Source organism: Argiope bruennichi, chromosome 4 (genome assembly GCF_947563725.1).
Source record: "Argiope bruennichi chromosome 4, qqArgBrue1.1, whole genome shotgun sequence".
Taxonomy (NCBI): Eukaryota; Metazoa; Arthropoda; class Arachnida; order Araneae; family Araneidae; genus Argiope; species Argiope bruennichi.
Genome location: NC_079154.1, coordinates 65,140,657 through 65,146,656, shown reverse-complemented (window position 1 = coordinate 65,146,656; position 6,000 = coordinate 65,140,657). Strand labels below are relative to the sequence as shown.

Sequence of the window (6,000 nt, the reverse complement as noted above, 5' to 3'; positions counted from 1 at the left end):
AGCATAAAAACATTTCATTTCTGTTTGGCACAAAGCAACTTCCTGACTTTTATCTGCATGAGATTGTTTCTCTCTCGCAATACAACGTTTTACGATACCAAAGAGTTTTTAGCGTCCATTTCTCTAATGAGGTAAACAATCTTCATTTTAAATATCATCTAAAAGCGAGATGATTGAGGAGAATACACAGCGGCGATAAGATAAAAGCTATTTCCTAACAAAATCTTGGTGCATGAGTGTCCATTTCTCGGTATCTTCGCTTAAATGGCCAGAGGATGTCTCATGGAATATCGCGGAAACATCTCAAGTGCCGGATCGTCGCCACAAAGCTCACTTCCTTCAAACATCAACACGATCTTTGCTCTTTTCGTTATATAAACTTGAAATATTTGGTGAAAGTGCCGATAAACACCCGGGTCACCTCTTTCGGCAGCGCAGTTAATAGAGAGCTAAACGATGTGACTGGCAGGAACTGGAGTGATTAATTATCATTACTAGCGATTCTTTGATTTCTAATACACGAAGGTAAGTTACAAAACTTTTAAAGAACTTATTATTCTTTATTATTTTACAGATTTGTCCTTGAAGAATAAATTAAATTTCTTTGACCTTGTTTGCTTCAATGGTGTTGATTTAAAGGCCGACGTAGAACTTCCAGTTCTAAACAACTTAAGCTGTTAATTTGCCGATAAATCTTGATATAAACTTATTTTACAGAAAGGGAATGTAATGATAATAATATAATTATATGAATGATTTCATTATATATATATAATTATCCGTAACTATCTCCTTAAAAAGACAGTAGAAAATCGCTAATTCGATTGTATTTATTTCAATTATGAATAAAATTGATTTTTTCCTAGTTCTTTGAATTTTCTATTAATATAAGGTTAAAATTACATTTATAATTTAAATTCATTTTGGTTAGTTCGAACTCGAAACTGAAAATTCATTTTTTTATTATTATTATTATTGAATTCTTTGTTAGTTCATAAATGTGCTCTTTTCGAAAGCCGTGCCTGTATTATATCACGTGGTGAATTATTCATTATGAAAAAGTAATAAAGAATTTTTAACATTCAAAAATTGTTTAGTGTTTTTATTACAGATCGCACTAATTACTTTAAAGTTTTATTGTACAATTGTTTAAAGAGTTTATCTTATTTAAATTAAGAGAGTTAAAATTGTTTATCTTATTTATTTATTTTAATAATTTTCTTATGTACGAAATTTAGTATCATCCAAATAACTAATTTTTGAAATTACAATCTTAATTCTCTTATTTAAATCATTCTTTGTTTATTAAATCATTATTTATTAAAGCTGATAAATATTAAAAATAAAATTTTTATCGACAATTATAGTTTAAAAGTGTCGCTTTTTCTAGCTATACTCATTTATAGACCCAGTTTTTCTCGATTAGAAGTTCTGAATTAAAAAAAAATTATATTTGTGGGTTACAAATTAGTTATTTTTCCATTGTAGCTGTTCTGTTGCTTACACTAACCAGAGAGAACTCAGTTTTTTACACCTTTTTTTATACTTTCTCTAAAAATCAACATTTTTATGAGTTAATATGTGGTTATTATTTCATAGTTTTAATTTTTAAATTACTGATGTTTGTCTCACAGATACCTCATTTTTTAAAAATATAAATAGAAAATAAAGAAATATTTAAAATGCTACAAAATATATATTTCAAACCCTAATTTGGATTTGGCTAAACTAGGATATATACGAAAATGTTGATAAACAAGAATCAATACATAGATATTTCTCTGTGGTTCTATAAAATTTAGAATACCGCACAATCTATATTTGATAAAAAAAATAAAATGATAAGGTTTTTAAACATGTATAAGTACGTTTTTCCAATAATTTAGTATCAGAAGACAAAAAAAAAATGATATTTTTAACCCTTTATAAACTGAGCAATTAAAAAAAATAAAATAAAATTCAATTAAAAATTGTGATTAAAAAACATGTTTCATGAACAAGAAATAAGAGCCTTTTTTCGTCCGAATTGCTTGTATATTTCCAGCTAGAATGGCATTAAAATAACTGAATGAAAAATTATTGCTTATGTGTTATGTTACCAAATACTCATGCGTGGAAATTGAATGCTAAGAAAATCGCCTGATCACAGTTTTTAATTAATCTTAAAATAGTTCTTCTATAGCTTCAGAATGGAATGTTAGTGAAATTAAACTGAGTTTACCAAACCTCATAGCATTTCATATTATCACATTTGTTACAATTGTTATTTGATTTCGTAGTTTTTAAATTTTTTCGATGAAAAATTCGAAAATTATTATCCAAATCATACAGATAAGCAAATAATCAAGTTGAATCAAATATCCTTTTACTGTTATGAAGTTAAATGATGGTTCTCTTTATTTTGCTAATTTCCTGATTTTCTGAAGTGAATGGAATCGATTCATGTTCACACTTTAACAGAGGCGTGCATATGGAAAACATTTTTTTTTTCCGGTTTCTTTTATTTACTTCAAAATTTGAGAGATACATTTTAGATAATTTGATGCTACATAGTATTTAATTCAACGTTTTTAGTATTGTTAATAATTATTTGAGGATGATGGTGTTATTTATTTTTTACAATCAAACTTTAGATAGAAATGATTATTGCGTTTTTGAGTAAAAGCCATTTGGTCCAAGCTATTTATCTTAAAATTATATTGAAAAAAATTAAGGTTTTTAGCTTTTAAAATGCAGATTTACGAATTCGACTTTTTACTATTGTTCTTAAATTGTTCGTAATAAATGATTTTTTTTTTAGTTATTGTACTCAACGATAGGACTCTAAATACAAACAATAAGCAATCAAATATACTCATTTTTGTATATGCAACTTAATGAACAAAAGAATTTCTTTAAATATTTCAAAATAATGAAATAATAATTATAATTAGCAGACATTTATAATCATCAAAGTTTAAACTGAAAGATTAATTTAACCATTATTTATGAAAAAATATCATTTTAATACAGAAAATAGCAATTGTGAAAAGAATAAATTATTTCATTACTTAAATCGAATAATGAAACTTACAGTAACTAACAAGATTCTATATTTGTTTAATAACTGAGTCAATAGATGTATATTATTAATTGTTATGCAGTGGACATCGAAATTGTGTAAATGTATTTTTGGGATGCTTTATATTATTGCAATTATAATACTAGGCCTTTTTCAATGATTAAGTTTGACTACAACTTCAAACTTCGTATTCCCCTTGCTAAATTCAATTTATTTATAATTCACGCGTGTTCTAATCTTATCTTCTTATTCATGCGTTCGTTCAAAATAAATAATCGTAGAATGAAATGAATAAGAAATACTACTTTGTATTCTTGAAACGTTGTGAGACAAAGACAGATCATGATTGTCAATAATATTTAAATGTTTAAAAAATTTAATAACATTTTAAAATATATTTTTTGTTTTATATTTTTATTAGTTGAATCTGCTACATTTATTCAAGTATTTACTAAATTTGACAAAAATAATTGGAAGAAAAGAATCTGGTAAACATTATTAACGATGAAAATTGATAGGGAAATATTGAATTTTAGAAATTTGAGATCTTCTACTTTAAAGAAACCTTGAATCTTAACTTTATTTTAGCAAAATTTTCCATAAAATAAATCGCTTAATTTTCATTTTTGTTATTTGAAAAAGATTCTGATTTTATAAAATGAATAAAGGTACATATATTTTTATAAATAAGGACTATTACAGGTAAACATATGGCGTATTTTTTAATGTTAAATATTAATAGTATAACAGTTTTTATAGATTGAATTTCTTATATTAAATTGAATGCAAACTCAGATTCAAGTCCAATATTGGGCAATAAAATTATAATTGCCAATTTTAAATCCATGATTTTTGCAACCGCTAACCAAACATTCGAAATGAATTCCGATCAGTTTAGTCTACAACAATTTTATATTTGGGTCATGAAATAAAAAGAAATTATGTGACATAAATCAAAATTATATAAAATCCTCAAAAATTATATATTTCAAGAGTGCTATCCAATTAAAAAAATTGTAACTTTCAAATATCAGTCGTTGTTTGGGGCCATAGTTTTATTCTTCTCTATTTTGCTAAAAACTAATTAAAGGGAAAAAAATAGGAAACAATTTTTGTACCTATTTAAAACTAAAATAGCTTTTTTATTGGCATCATTCTTATTTCCTTGCAAATTTTTTACTTAATTTTAATAAGTATTTCAAAATTTATATCGCAACCATTCATGCAACAGTTTATCATTTATTCTCTATTGAAATTATTAGTTTAATTACGAGATCAACTTCCAAAATAAAAATTTTAATTCAAATTGATTACTAAATATACATTTTAAAATTATTTCATTTTCAGAATTCAGCATTGTTTCAAATTTAATTGAAGTATCTTGCATTTTGTAATATCCAATTTTAAGAGTTCTGACTTTGAAATGACAGCGGAAAGATATAAAAAAGTAGACGATAAAGTAAATACTGCTTTTAAAATAAATAAAATAAAGCGAATAATGTTTTAAATCAGAAGCTTGAGTGTCCTTTGTTTTTTCCTACGCAGACTTATAAAATTTCCAATAATAGACTTTTCACAAGAAACTTGTGATGTCATACGATCCAAATGTGAATATTCAGCGATTAGTCATACCATTCATGACTAAGCTTTCGAGATGAAAAAATTAATTTATAAAATATCCGATTAAATCATGAAATTTGAACGTTTTTTTCAATTTGCAAAGAACAATTCTGAAACATTAACAATTCACAGCTTTTTATTTTATTTTTCTAAAGAAATGTCACCGCTTAAATTTAAATGAGGTATTTGAGGTTTACTATTGCAGAATCAAAATTTTTCACGTCACATTACGATTATCAGAAATGAACATGATTTATAAGGAAAATATGAATCTGGTTACTCACCCGACGATATAAACATATCAGTGTAAAATTATTATATAAATTAGTACTTACTAATCTGTCGATGTATAGAGAATCCTTACTCTTACCATGGCGCAACAGCTAATTTTTAATCCGTTAGAGATAAACACGTACTTCAAATTGAAAAAATGCTTTAAACGAAGTAAAGAATTAGTTAAGAATTACTGATTATTGACTAAAGAATTACTTATTTTTGAATCGCTTAAGAATAGTATTTTTGAATTTATAAGTGCAATGCTGAAGAAATTACGATGTCAAAATTTTTATACAGTTCCTCGATATTATAAGTCATAATAGTAAAATATTCTTGGTATTTTTTCATTTTCAGAAAAAAAAGTTTATCTCTTTCAAGACTAAAATGAAAGAGTTATTATTATTTCCAATCAACCAATTGTAATTCTGAGGAAATGATATCTATTGATTAGGTTATCTTCCTACAAATTGTCTTTGAAAAAATTTAATATTGACTAAGTTAATGACACTCAGAGTTTCATAACTTGGTCATTTTTAGTTTCAGAAGAGCGTGAAAATGTTTTGTTAATAGGTCCATTTTTTATTACTATTGCACTGGCATGGCATTGAGTCTTCACCGGAGCGGTTTTTATTGAGGTAAGGCGGAGATTTGTCTGTGTCCAGTGACAAGGACAGAGCTATTTTCAAATCAGTAGCTTTGCCGAGTTCAGATGAGTTGGTATCTCCACTCCGTCTATTGTGTAATGGATTAACGTAACTGATTTGTTAGTTTGTATTCTTATTTATTTTGTTGTGAGTAAAAATTGCTCAGTCTAAATTAGTGAAGGCAAGACGTATATCTGAATGTTCTATTTTTGAGAAATTTAGTGATTTGCTTGAAATTGAACTCTCTACATACGAATCTAGTACTACTGTTATATTAAACATAACCTAAAAATTGCTTCAGAGAAGGATCCTTCTGTAAGCGAAATATGCGACACTTTAGTTCCCATAATAGACCAAATTTGGTCAAGAGCTTCTATTCCATTGCTTCTAGCAAAATAA

General features: G+C 26.1%; 1 protein-coding gene across 3 annotated transcripts in view; it reads left to right on the top strand.

Annotated features, from left to right (window-relative positions):
- The first annotated feature begins 269 nt into the window (after positions 1 to 269).
- The window catches only part of LOC129966020 (major facilitator superfamily domain-containing protein 6-like), a 33,142-nt gene continuing 27,411 nt past the window's right edge, over positions 270 to 6,000 (top strand). For 2 of the 3 annotated variants that reach the window (XM_056080358.1, XM_056080359.1), the window contains exon 1: positions 270 to 525. The gene's annotated coding sequence lies outside the window, so the exon portion shown is untranslated. The remainder of the gene's footprint in view (positions 526 to 6,000) is intronic. The other variant, XM_056080361.1, reaches the window with a different exon arrangement.